At 35.5% G+C, this 14486-nt stretch overlaps 1 protein-coding gene across 7 annotated transcripts in view; it reads left to right on the forward strand.

Moving 5' to 3' along the window:
* The window catches only part of MAGI2 (membrane associated guanylate kinase, WW and PDZ domain containing 2), a 1351061-nt gene that overhangs the window by 719141 nt on the left and 617434 nt on the right, over positions 1–14486 (forward strand). The window lies entirely within an intron of this gene.

Below are 14486 nucleotides of genomic sequence, written 5' to 3' on the forward strand. Positions count from 1 at the left end.
GTCTTTGCTTCTTTCAGGTAATCCCCAGTAATACTGAATTTAATGGCTAGTTCATATGTACTTACTGATAGTCATCTAAAGTTTGGGGACTTTTTGACCCAGGCTTGGATATTGCTGAAAATAAATTACTAGAAGAGATAAAGATAATGATGTGTCATTTCAATTTAAGTGCAGAGAACAAACTTAGTCCTAATTTTTCCCTTCTTTATTCAAATTTAAAACATGGTTACTTTATTTTCTTGGGAGCTATTCATATTTCAGGAACATTCCAAATCATTTGCTTTTTTCCTCCAAACCTTTATATACATATTCAAAATATAATTTTAAATTTCAAAATTTAAATAAATTTTAAATTTTAAATAAATAGTCCTGTCATTTCCGTTCCTTCCATCTTAACCTTATAATAACTTCATTGGATAAATCCTACTGTCTATGATCTCTTTTTAAAATTTATTTATTTATTTATTTATTTTTTAATTGCTCCCTTGGACTTTAGCATTAACTGGTTGCATATCCTCTCTTTCCTGAGTTTTGTTACATATATTTCTTTCCTGATCTTGGTTTCTATTTTTATAGTTTCCATTTTTATATTTAAAAATTTAGTTTATTAAATATGTTTATGTTTTCAGGATATTGAAGATAAAATTCTACGTACAGTGTGACCCAGTGGTAGATTCTCATTTGTAAGGCAATGTGGTAGGAGTTCAGGCTGTTTGAGGCTCAGAAAGATACGCACTTCTGGCTAAATCAGTTTCTGAACTTCTGTGAGCAGGTTTTTGTATCTCTAAAGTGGGAGGAGTGCTTCACAGGACTGTTGCAATGATCTGATGCTGCTGTGTAGATAAACCCTCTTCTGAAAAGAAAGCAGTTGCAGCAGCAAGACTCCTATGTTTCTCTGTATGTGAAGCAAAACAAAAATAAAATCATTGTAATTTGGTATCCTAGAAAGGAGGAATCCATTTTACCAGCTCAAACTTAATTTCATTGTTTAACAGAAATTAATTTTGCTTCTTTTTGTATGAAGTCTGGTTCTCCTCGGTAACTTGATTGTAGCTCAACTTGTCCCTGGGCAGGCTCTGCCGCTGTACCATGGGCCACCGTGGTTAATGGCGTGAGCCTGGAGTGAGGCTGCAGGGTGCAAACCATCCTTCTGTTGCTTCCTAGCAGTGACTCAGACAACTTACCCAACTCTCTCCTTAAGCTTGTGGAGATCAAGGAGTTAGCCTGTACAGAGTACCTTATGCCTGGCACATAAGAAACACTATGTAAGTGTTTTCTATTACCATTATTATTAAATTATATAAAAACATAGGCAAGCACACTTCAGCCTGCTTATTACTGTTTTCACTTCTCTTCATCATCTCAGAATCATAAATTGCAAAGGTGAAAGAAGAGGACTTTTAATTCCCATGGATTAAAAAACGATGCGGTAGACAAAGTTTTAAAGTATAGAATACACACATTTACCATGTTTTTAGCTACCGAATTTGGAATGTTTAGTTTTGTAGCATTTATTTGGGAAAATCTGGGGCTCATAACTAGCACTTCATACATTATAGATATGCCGCAAATATTTGCCTTTGCTATTGATTATTTGAAACCCTCTGCACCTCAAGAAAATCCTGTTCTCTTTTGATTTAGAATCAGTCTACTTGATGCCAAATGGTCTATTAACTAAACACTCTGCTGTCCTACCATGTATAATAAAAATGCTTTACTGTTTGAATGGATTTTTCATTTATTTCCAGTTGAATTGGTACTATGCAAAAATAGCCACTCTCCTTATTAACTTTTAACTTACAAATTTTTATTGATTTATAAAAGGTACAGCAGAGCAAAAGAACATTGACTGCCCAACATTGACCATGTTCTGCATGGTGAGGATGGGCTATTTTAATTTAAACCAGCAGGCCATTTCTTAGTGTCTCCAATGTACTGCATTTATACTGCACTATAGTTGTTTTATGAATGGTATTAACCACATCATGTCCAAGAGCAAATGTACTTACGTCTTTGGAAATATTGGTAAGAATGTTTGTATAATTCTGGAAATGAAAATAGAAACTAAAAATGAATGTAATGGTTCATTTTACATGTCAACTTGACTGGGTTATGGGGCACCCAGATCCTTGGCCAGACATTATTCTGGGTATGTCTGTGAGGGTATTTAGGGGATGAGATGAACATTGGAATTGGTAGAATGAGTAAAGTAGATTGTCTTCCCTAATGTGAGTAGCCCTTATCCAATCAGTTGAAGATCTGAAAAGAACCAAAAAGGCTAACTCTTTCTGTTAAGAGGGAACTCGTCCTGCGAACTGTTTTGACCTGGGACTTCAGCCCTTCTCAGCCTTTGCACCCCAGTAGAGACCTCAGCTCTTCTTAGATCTCAAGTGTAAATAAGGCTTTCAGACGAGAATTTATACTATTGGCTCTCCTACTTCTCAAGCTTTTGGACTTGGGCTGGAGCTAGGCCTGTCTCCGCTGGGGCCTCCAGCTTGCCACCTGCAGATTTTAGGACTTAACCTCCATAATTGTGTGATCCAATTTCTTTAAATAAATAAGCAATAAAGAAACAAACTCATGGATAAATAATCCAGTTTCCCTGGAGAACCTTGCTTAATAGTGGTTTAAAATGTTTAAATATCACTAATGAGATTAATCATTCACAAATTGTAATAGTTTCTATATAGAATAAAAAAGTGAAACACACATGTGAAATTTGCACTGTTTGTAACTGATAGTGATCAGTAAGTGGTGAAGCAGAATGGCTTTTTAAAATGCAATTCCTTGGGACGCCTGGGTTGCTCAGTCCCTTAAGCGTCTGCCTTTGGCTCATGTCACCATCCCAGTGTCCTGGGATGAAGTCCCACGTTGGTCTCCTTGTTCAGTAGGGAGCCCGCTTCTCCCTCTTCCTGCTGCTCCCCCTGCTTGTGCTGTCTCACTCTCTAACAAATTAATAAAAATAAATAAAGTCTTTTAAAAATAAATAAATAAAATACAATTTGTTGGGACCCAAACCAGAGTTTCTGATTCAGTAGGCTGGGGTGGGGCCCAGCAATTGTGTATGTCTGACATATTCCCAGATAAAGCTGATATTCCTGGCCTGTCCAAGGAACCACTGTTCAGTCTAAGGTGCTTCTTAAAACAACTTTATCATCAATCATGGTTGTCAGATACTTGAACAAATTTTATTCAGATAGATGAAACTATTTTGGCAAAAGATCCTTGGTTGAATGGGCATCAACGGAAGGAAGACAGTGCATTCTTCTTTCCTCTGCATTATTTAAAGGTCCTTCAAACATTTAAAGGTTTGAAAGAACAATGGATATTTCTACATTGTGAAAATGCATTTGGGAAGTGCAAGCTTAAACTTACCTCGTTAGTCACTTTGCACTTAAAAACCGTTAGAATCATGAATCACTTTTTGGAATCTGTTCATAAGTAGAGAATCTGCTTTTTATGCACAACTTCAATTTAGCCTCCCAATTAATGTCATCACATAGAAATATGGAGGTAAAGCATGATATCTTCATTTTTATGTTTCTTAGAGGTACGTCTAAATGTGTAGCTTCAAGATTTGGCTTTAAATAATCACAGACTTGGTCAAGAAAACTGGATAACTCTTTATATATATTTGTTCTAAATAAGGCATTTAGAATCTGAAAACAATAAACATCAGATGGTTTCAGCTGTATTTACATTTTCTGTAGAATTCCTTCTTTATGCAGGGCTAAATGGTTATAGTTAAGTTTCTTCTTCTCGGGGATTGATTTATCAAGTTTGAGGATACTTCTGTTTCATGTGTTCCTCCCTTTACCCCCCTCGCCAAGTACAAGGGGGAAAAAAACCCCTCAACTCAACCAGTCTTGTTGCAAATAATACTTTGTTTTAAACAAGAAGTTGAAATTGCTTTTTGAAATGAAATTGAATTTGGGGTGTGGCATGGATTTCAGTCACCTCTGCCTTCTTCTACTATAGAAAATTAAGATTTGATTGTAATTATTTTGCTCAGTATACATTTAAATTTTTTTCCTTGTTGCTCTGAGGCAGTGTATGTCCTTGGAGATGCAGAGAGAAATTGAAAAGTCCAGTTATTAACTATCTTCAAAGAAAAGAGATGTAATTAAATATTGTTGTGTGAGCCTGTAAGTGAAGCAAAACATAGGTAGTAAAGTGCTATGCAGTTTTCTGGAGATGAAAATTTAAGAGCCAACATGATAAAAAATTTTGGAAATTATAACCGAAAGCAGACCAATCAAATGTACGAGGGTGATATTGGTACTCAGACTTCATAATCTTCCTTTGAAAATGCTCTATAATTTGTTTTTACCTTATTTGGTCCTCTAAATGGAATCAGGATCAAGCAATCAACATTAAAATTTATTAGAAATTTCTGGTGTCATAGAGTTCAAAAAGAAAGCACTTTGAGCTTGGCTTTCACTTCATCCATTCTGTCCTGTTGTAAATAGTTGAATACATATTTGGAACCCCACTGTCCTAAGTAAGCATTTGATGACGTTTTTAATGATGGATTGGAATATTCACAGACATGGTGCTAATTGACAAGACTAACTGAAAGTTGAGACAGCAGACAACGCATAGTTTGGTTTCTTTTTCAAACTTGTCCTAAAGATCCAGCTCTGTCCTAAAATATGTTGTAGTTTAAAGCATAGTCTCCATGCTCCTTCCCATGAACAGTGGATCTTTCTGGTCATTCACATTCCATAAAGAGTGGCAGTCCACAGGTGCTAAGGAAACTTAAGACAGTGGAATATCACTAACCTCAGTGAAGATCTGAAGATCTCAATTCTAGCCTAGACACAGTATTAGGTGGGTGACCCTAGGCAAGGCATTTTACCATTTTGAGTTTTCATCCCACTTTATTCTCTCAACTACCTTTAGGTTTCCATTTCAAAAACCGGTGCTAGATGCTTTCTAAAATCACCCTAATAGGGTCGGTTGACCTTGATATGTCTCCTGAGCTTTACAAACCACTGAGCTTGCCATCATATTCTACTTTATGTGCCCAGTTCATTGTCAGTCTTTCTCACCTAATCTGTGAGCTCTGAGAATATGGACTATATCTCTTTGATTTATTATCGTGTTGTCAGCATTTAAAGTAGTGCTTGGGATCTAGTAGGTGCTCAGTAGATATTGGTTCAAAGGAATAAATGAATGAAAATATGAATGGTAAGGTAACAGATGATCTTCCCATATACTCTTTTGATATTTAATCTCAGGTATAATACCATATGGAGTTCCTCTCTCTGTCTCTGTTTCTGTCTCTGTCTCTCATCATTTTGAGGATATGATTATTCTAAGACTATTAAAAAACCTCCAGCTCATTTTATTTTTGTTTTCAAGAGCCTATATTTTTCATACAAGCCAAACAGCATAGTTTTCAAGTAATCCTTGAACTCCAAACTCACCTGCCTTTAAATGTCCTTAAAGACTAAAGAAGAACTAAAAGGTTGGGATCACTTCTGGCTCACTTCTCCAACCAGATCATGAATGAATGTACAACGTACATCCAGGCAAAGCATAATATACTTTAATAGAGCTTGTACTGTTTCTTTACACTCTATCCCACCTACCTTCTTTCCCTGCTTTGCTGCCTTCAGCTTCTTTCCCATTTCTGGACTTCCATATCCCTTGTTAAAGAGGAACTGTGCCACGTATATATGATGTCAAATAGCCGTTTGTGACACATTCCAAGTAGTGCTTTTATTTCATATTTCAAAATTGCTTTTTCCTTCAAGTTTGAATATAGCTTTTTGACAAATATTTTGATTTTATATGTCAAGAACCTTACAACTATAATCCATAATTTCATTTCTAGGAATTTAAAGAAATAATCAAGAACATGGGCAAAAATTTGCCCCTCTTCATTGCAACACTGTATACTAAGAGGGAAATGATTAGGTAAAATAGGATATATTAGTAGTGTGCAGTGATCAAAATCATGCTTATGAAGAAATTTTATGCCTCTGAAGAGTTTATATGTAGTTTGATCATACCTAAATATCAAATTATATTCATAGAAAGAAAGTATGGATGAATGAATCATGAGAGATCGTATTCCTCTTAATATTTTTCATTATGAGGCTGCAATATTCTTGAAATCATGGAAATTACTTTAAATAAAAAAAGGCTTTCAGTTTTAAGCATAGCTTAACTCATTACACCTTCCTTTTCCTTAGAACCTGCTAGTATACTTTTTTTTTTTTTTTTTTTTTTTTTTGCTTAGGTATTTATTAACAACTGTTAGAATGAATAAGGTAGAGGAAAGAAACTGCTAACATGTTTCAGCATTTTTATTTCATTGAAAACATGTAGAAATCTAGGCACTAACAATGCAGTGTAAAATTGTATTTTTTTAAATGGTGCTTATAACATCTCAAGATCTTTTAAAATGTTAACAATCCTGTTGTCAATATTTATACCACAAAATTATTCAAACGTGGAGAAAAATGAGTGGATAAAGCTGTTCATCTCAGAATTAGCTATGAAAGTAATGACTGAAATTATCTCTGGTAGTTATGGCTACTGACAATATGGGAATGTTTTCATCATAATGTTTGCTTTAAAAGTTCAAATCTATAATTTATAGGTGTCAGTATTATAATTCTGTAAAATTTCTGTATAGACAAAGACAAAAAGGAAATGGGAGAATTAAGATTATATACAATGAAGGGACACCTGGGTGGCTCAGTCAGTTAAGCGTCCAACTCTTGATCTCAGCTTAAGTCTTGATCTCAAGAGTTGTGAGTTCAAGCTCCACATTGGGCTCCACACTCGGCATGGAGACTACTTTAGAAAAAAAATTTTTAAAAAGATTATATAAAATTAAATGTAATGCTGTATATTAGTTGCTAGTAACTACTGGTGAAGACAGAAAGAATGGCTGGTTGGTGTTATGTATACATGTGTATCAGCAAGTATACATACAGATATAATGGGTAAGTGTGGCTTCTTATTTGCATTTATTCGTTTACCATCAGTATCCATGGTTTGGAATGAAGGACATTTGACCAGTAGGCTCAGTAGGAAATAGACACTTTCAGGTAGCCTTTGCAGATTTTGTTCTCCATGTGTTAGAATCTGAAAACTATGAAATATAATCATAGAAATAATGCTGCTCTGTTTATGTAGCCCCTGATGATTACCCTTGCATCCATTCCATGAAAGTATCAGGAAAATGTTGAAATGTATCTATTATATGCTGTTGGTAACTTTACTATAATAAACTTTGCTATGATAAATAGAAGAAATTATTCAGTGTAATAATCATTAAAAGGGAAATTAGCCATGATACCTTGAAAGATTTAAGTCAAGTGTATGCTTCATTCATGTTTATATAAGTTTTGGAAACAATGAGGATATTTCTTTTTATATTTAAGTTACTCACTGATTCTGCTGGTAATAGTGTAAACTCTTACCTTCCATTGAATCAGTTAACTCCAGCCACTGGTTCAGTTTATTAAGTAATAGTCCATAAATGTAATTTTTATAAGGTCTGTCAGTTACTGACTTAACAATGAACCCTCAATGAAGTAAAGCCTCAAATTTTTTTAAAGATTTATTTATTTCAGAGAGTGGAGAAAGGGCAGGGGGAAGGGGAGAGAATCCCAGCAAACTGCTTGCCAAGGCCAGAGACCAACACTGGGCTTGATCTCATGCCCCTGATACCGTGACCTGAGCTAAAACCAGGAGTTGGATGCTCAGCTGACTGAACCACCCAGGCACCCCAGTAAAACTTCAATTTTTATTGCAAAATAGTTTATGGTCATCTCAGTAATATTTTACAACCATGGTTCCAACAGCCAGAAAAAGTTGATACAAACACAACTTTGGCTTTTACTGAAGGTAGAAGAGGAATCCATATCCTTCTCTGGTCAAATGTCAGTAACCATGAAAGAAAATGGAAAAAGAATTAACATGCTTGTAAGATCAGAATGTATGCTTATTTTGTTGAGTGCAGATTTGCAATTTCACTTAATAGTTAAAGCTCTAGGACCAGATGGTCAGAGTTTCTAATTCTGTATACACCATGTGTTATTTATGGAACCTTGGCCAGTTGCTACTCTGAGTCTATATTACCAATCCGTAGGGTGGTTTTGAGGGTTATATCACTTAATGCATACCTGGTATGTAGTAGGCACTTAGTAAATATGAGCATATATTCATAGTGGTAGTAGTAGTAGTGGTAGTCCTAATACGGACCCTTCCTGAGCCCCTCTTTATCATTATCATAAGCTTCCTAAAGGCAAACACAGTGCATTTCACATACTTTAATATAGTGACTGGACAGTAATACACGTTACAGTGCAAGGGAAAATACCCATGGCCAGAAAAGTAAAATAAAAAAAATAAAGTTTCATGAATTTTATTAAAGATGAATGATAATATTCATTTTGGTGGAGAATTATCACAAAAAATAAGATAGAATTTATATGGATGGTTAATAATTGCTAGTGTTTTGACTGCTGCTAAGCTGTCTGAGGCAGAAACAACATAGATGCAAGAAAGCAATAAGTTCTTTGGAGCACACTAAACTGCCTAGTTATTAGTTTGACTGTAAATGGAAAAAGTTATAAATATGAATGAAAAGTTAGAAGGGGTCCATATTGTAGATGAGAAAGCACCAGTACCTTTATGGATATGCATACCATGAATATGGTTCAGAAAAAAAAAAAGAGTACCTTATGGTCCCTAAAATAAATAAAGCCTTGCACCCTTTCATTTAAGTTGATAACTTCTTAAAAACTTTAATTTCAGGGGCACCTGGGTGGCTTGTTGGTTAAGTGTCTAACTTTGGCTCAGGTCATGATCTTAGGGTCCTGGAATCGAGCCTTGAATCAGGCTCCCCACTTAGCAGGGAGTCTACATGTCCCTCTCTGTCGCCTCTCCCTCTTCTCATGCTCACTCGCTCTCTCTCTCAAATAAATTTTAAAAATCTGAAAAACAAACAAACAAAACCCCCAAACCTTCATTTTAGACTTTTTTTGTGTGATGTCTGCATGTCTGATGTCTGATGTCTGCGGATTTGTGATGAACTTTGCCAGACTAGTCATTTAGGCTTTCCCACCTGGAAACAGCCTAACTCCAGCCTGGTGATCTTGTGTTATTATTGTTTCTTTTCTTTAAATACTTGCTCTGCCCTTTGTACAGGAAGCCTAGTTCTTCTGGAGTGTAGGCTCCCTTGAACAAATTGCATGTAAAAATACCTTCAAAAATACTTCTGACACACTTTGAGTTTGCCTTTGACTTTGACATCAAGCACATATGTGTTGGCAGAAGAAGCTGGCACCAGGAGAACAGGCAGTTGGAGTTACTACTTTTAAGCAGAAGGCTACAAATGAGAAATATTAATCTGACAGTGATCTAGGAATAGAACGTAATCAGGGCATTACAATGGTCTAACTGAGGCAGGGGTGCCAGTCTATTTTAGAGTGCAGAGAGTGGGCTAGAAAGAATCAAAGCTGAAACACATGGGATCTGTGACTTGACAAGGGACTCAATGTGAAGGAGGAAAGGCTTAACATTCAAGCTTTATTTCTAGATGACCGGAAAATGATCAGGCCATTAAAATAAATAAATTAAGAAAAATAAATTACTGATTCCTATAGGCAGTGTTGTTTGCAACCTGATGAATTTCATGCCATGAGACATTTGTGTCAAGTTATCTAATAGGCAGTAAAAATGTGGGATTTGAAAATATCTGCATCATCTATGTTAAAAATGAAATGAGTGTATCATTGACACAGATTAAAGATAATCTCCATAGGTGATACCAAAAGCCATAAAGTTAGATAAGATTGATGGAAGGACAGAAACAGTGAGAAAAAAGGTGAAGAATGGTATTTACTTGACTCTGAGTATAATCTTGAATAGATCATTTACCTGTGTCTTTTGTTCCATGCCTGTAAAAAAAATGTAATGATTATAAACTTACTTCACAAATATAAATGAAATAATGTATGTGAAAATAACTGGTAAAGTGCTTCACAAATATTTATTGTTGCTGTTGAGAAGGAGAAGGAAGAAGGTCCAGTGAGTGAGACAGAGAAGTGGAAACTGTAGAACAAAGATGAGAATGGACACTGTCACAGAGGATAAGGGAAAAGAGAGTGCATGTTTGGCTGTTAAATTTGCAAATCACTAGTCCCCTCTGTGAGTGCTGTGTCAGTAAACACTGAACCCAGTTACCTAGAATTCAGATAGGTTGAAAAGAATCAGCAAGCAATGGGAAAATGAAAATAGTGGAGATATAAAAATATATGTATGTCTGCATATATTTGTATGATGAGAGAGATGACTAAAGTGGAAAGTGGAAATTGGGATATATTAACATGTTTCAGGGTAAGTTTATTTCAGAAAAATGTCCTAGATAACCAGACTATTCAAGTTTATTCAACATTTGGAAATTGAATATACTCTTTATTCTTAGGTGGGTTAAAAAAATGCTCTCAGTATTATCCTATTACCACACCATATGTGCATGTTATCTCTTATATGTTATCTCTTAATTACTGCTTAAACTTTTTTTTTTTTGCTTTTTCTGAGACTTGCCTACTTTTGAATCTATAATCCTCTAGAACACTTTTTAATATTTAATTTAATTGGGCTTTTAGCACTTCATTTCCTCTGATACTAGTCAATTTCCTTTTAAAATCTTTTGTGAATTGAGTTCATATTTTCATGAGAAACCTAAAATAATCAGTTCAAATGAGTTCAGGGATAATCCCCCATTTTCTTAAAATAATATTGTTTAAGGCATGTCAATATTAGCATATTGAAGAGGTGTACTTGCCACAAATGAAAGGAGAGCGGTTGTTGAATATACCATTCAGTTAACATTTTTCATTAAACTTTTTATTTTGAGATAATTGTAGATTCACATGCATTGTAGGACGTAATGCATAGAGATTCCATTTGCTCTATACTCAGTTTCCCGCAAAGATAACATCTTACAAAATGATGGTACAATATCACAGTCAGGACACTGATACTGACTGAGTCAAGATACATTCTCTTCACCACAAAGATCTCTCTTTTTTTTTTTTAAAGGATTTTATTTACTTATTTGACAGAGATCACAAGTAGGCAGAGAGGCAGGCAGAGAGAGAGGGGGAAGCAGCCTCCCTGCTGAGCAGAGAGCCTGACGCGGGGCTCTATTCCAGGACCCTGAGATCATGACCTGAGCCGAAGGCAGAGGCTTTAACCCACTGAGCCACCCGGGTGCCCCACAAAGATCTCTTTTTTATAGCGACCGTATTTTCTTCTCATTTACATACCCCCTTTACTCTTGGCCACCAGTAATGTTCTCCATTTCTATAACTTTGCTATCTCAAGAACGGTACATAGATGGAATCATTATAGTATGTAATCTTTTGGGATTGACATCTTCACTCACTGTATCTCTGTGGTGATTTTTCTAGTTTGTTGAATGTTTAATCTGCTTGTTCCTTTCACTGCTAATTAGTATTTCATGGGATGAATGTGCCATAGTTGTTTTGTTTTGTTTTTGTTTTTAAGATTTTATTTATTTGAGAGAGTGAGAGAGACAGAACACGAGCAGGGGATGGGGCAGAGGAAGAAGCAAACTCCCCATTGAGCGGGGAGCCCGACTTGAGGCTAAATCCCAGGTCTCCAGGATCATGACCTGAGCTGAAAGCAGACACTTACTTAACTGACTGAGCCACCCAGGTGCCCCTGGATGTACCATAGTTTTTAGCCATTCGTTGCTGAAAGACAGGCATCTGGGTTGTTCCTAGTGTGGGATTATTGGAAATAAAGCTGCTACAAACATTTTGTGTGCAGACTTTTGAGTGAACATAACTTTTCATTTCTCTAGAATAAATGCCCAGGATTGCAATTGCTGGGTTGCATGCTACTCATATAATTAGTTTTTAAAGAAATTGTTCTTTAAATTACTGCCAAACTATTTTCCAGAGTGGCTATGTACCATTCCACCACAAATCTATGTGATCCAGTTTTTCAGCATCCTCACCATCATTTTGTCACTGTTTTATTTTAGCCATTGTGGTAGATGCATAGTAATATCTCATTGTAGTATTAATTTGCATTCATATGTGTTGATTTTTAACATCTTTTCATGTGCTTACTTGTCATCTGTATATATTTTTTGGCAAAATGGCTCTATCTGTAAGTTGTCCATTTTATAATTGATTTTTTTTTTAGCATTGAGTTTTGCGTTCTTCTTTATTCCAAAAGCCAGTCCTTTGTCAAATATGAGGTTTGCAAATTGTTTCTCAGTCTGTACTTTGTCTTTTCATGCTCTTAACAAGGTCTTTCACAGAGTAAATGGTTCTAATTTTACGAAGCACAGTTTATCATTTTTCCTTTCTATGGGTTGTGTTTTTGGTGCCAAGTCTAAGAACTATTTGACTAGCCCTACATCTTAAAGGCTTTCTTTCTTTCTCTCTTTTTTATTTTTCTTAAAGGCTTATTGTTTTATGTTTTACATTTAAATCTATAATTTTTAGTTAATTTTTGTAAAATGTGTGAGGTCTAGGTTAAGGGTCATTTTTATTTATTTATTTACTTATTTATTTATTGCCTGTCAATGCCTGATTGCCCAAGCACCATTTGTTAGAAAGGCTTTCTTCCATTTTAATTGTGTTTGCATCTGTGTTGAAAATCATTGGGCATACTTGTGCTCCCTTTATTGGGATTAAATTTCAATATATACTGGAGTTCCTATGTGAAAGGTGGGGAATGCTTATTACTCATTGCCTTCTGGGTGAGGCTGCCCTAAAGGCTGTTGCAGAAGTATCATCATACTGTAAGAAAGTTATGTTCTTTTCCTAGAAGTCAGGACGCTGAGCTGCGGGGAAGAAAGGAAGGAAAGATGAAGCTTCTAGCCACTTCCTTTCAGGCAAGGGTTTCTTCTTCTTGCTGAGGTTAATCATATTATAGGTCACCAATTCATTTCCATTGCCTTTATGTTGACATGAGACTCTTAAGATTTTGGCAGTAGGTTTTTTTTTTTAATCTATCTTGGGTTTTTGTAATGCTCTGAGGTTTTTTTCTTTTCAGTCTTTTCTGCTTGAAGGGGATTTTTATGGGTGTGGCTAGAGGCTTTGTTGGAACTGTTAAGTCAGACACACCTATGAAATCACTAGTCTTAAATTTATAGTTTTAAATAACATTTGATGTTACATTTAGGTCAGCAAAATAGAAAGGGAGGAACAGTAGAAGAATAAATAGAAGTTACATAAAAGTCAAAATCCATACCCTCCTTTTAGTTGTGACTTGAAATAAATACATGTAATTAAATGCATTTAAAAATACAGATACAAATATATTCGAATGATTCAAAGGCAAAGCAGCAACAAGTGTATAGTTAGAATTTCCCAAAATGTGTTAATCAGAACACATTCTATGGGGTGGTAATGTCTGTTTTGTATTGTGATAGAGTTGGGAAGCTTTGGTGTGAATACATATGAACAAGTTTGTGTGGCTATAGAACTTTTTCTTTCTTTTCTCTTAGAAACATCTTTACTACAAGTCATCTTAAAGACTTCACTACATGCATTGCAGAATAGGTCTCATTTCCACACTGAAATACCACTGATCTAAACACAGTTTGCGTTAAGCATTCCTGGAAACAATACAATGTTCTTTGTTTTGTTCTTAATTTTAATTCCAATATAGTTAATATATAGTGTTATATTAGTTTCAGATGTACAATATAGTGATTCCACAATTCTTTGCTTTACTCAGTACTCATGATGGTAAGTGTACTCTTATTTCTATCACCTATTTCACCCCCACCCCATGCCGCACCTCCATTCTGATAAGATCAGTTTGTTCTCTATAGTTATGAGTCTGTTTCTTGGTTTGTCTAACTTTTTTTTTTACCCTTTGCTCATTTGTTTTGTTTCTTAAATGCCACATGTGAGTGAAATCATGTGGAATTTGTCTTTCTCTGGCTAACTTATTTTGCTTAGCATAATACTCTAGCTTCATCCATGTTGTTGCAAATGGCAAGATTTTATTCTTTTTATGGCTGAGTAATATTCCATTGTATACATATATTACATCTTTGTCCATTCATCTGTTGATGGGTGCTTGGGCTGCTTCCACAATTTGACTATTGTAAATAATGCTGCTATAAACGTAGAGGTGCATGTATCCCTTCAAATTAGTGCTTTTCTGTTTTGTGAGTAAATCCTCAGTAGTGCAATTACTGGATCACAGAGTGGTTCTGTTTTTAACTTTTTGAGGAAGCTCCATACTGTTTTCCAGAGTGGCTGTGCCGGTTTGCCTTCTGCTCCAGGGTTCCATTTTCTCTACATCCTTGCCAAAACTTAGTGTTTCTTGTGTCTTTGATTTTAGCCCTTCTGGCTGGTGTCAGGTGGTATCTCATTGTAGATTTGTGTCTCCCTGATGATGAGGAATGCTGAGCATCTTTTCATGTGCCTGTTGGCCATAGATGTCTTCCTTGGAGAAATGTCTGG

Source organism: Lontra canadensis, unplaced genomic scaffold (assembly GCF_010015895.1).
Source record: "Lontra canadensis isolate GAN:19392208 unplaced genomic scaffold, GSC_riverotter_1.0 scaffold48, whole genome shotgun sequence".
NCBI classification, from domain to species: Eukaryota; Metazoa; Chordata; class Mammalia; order Carnivora; family Mustelidae; genus Lontra; species Lontra canadensis.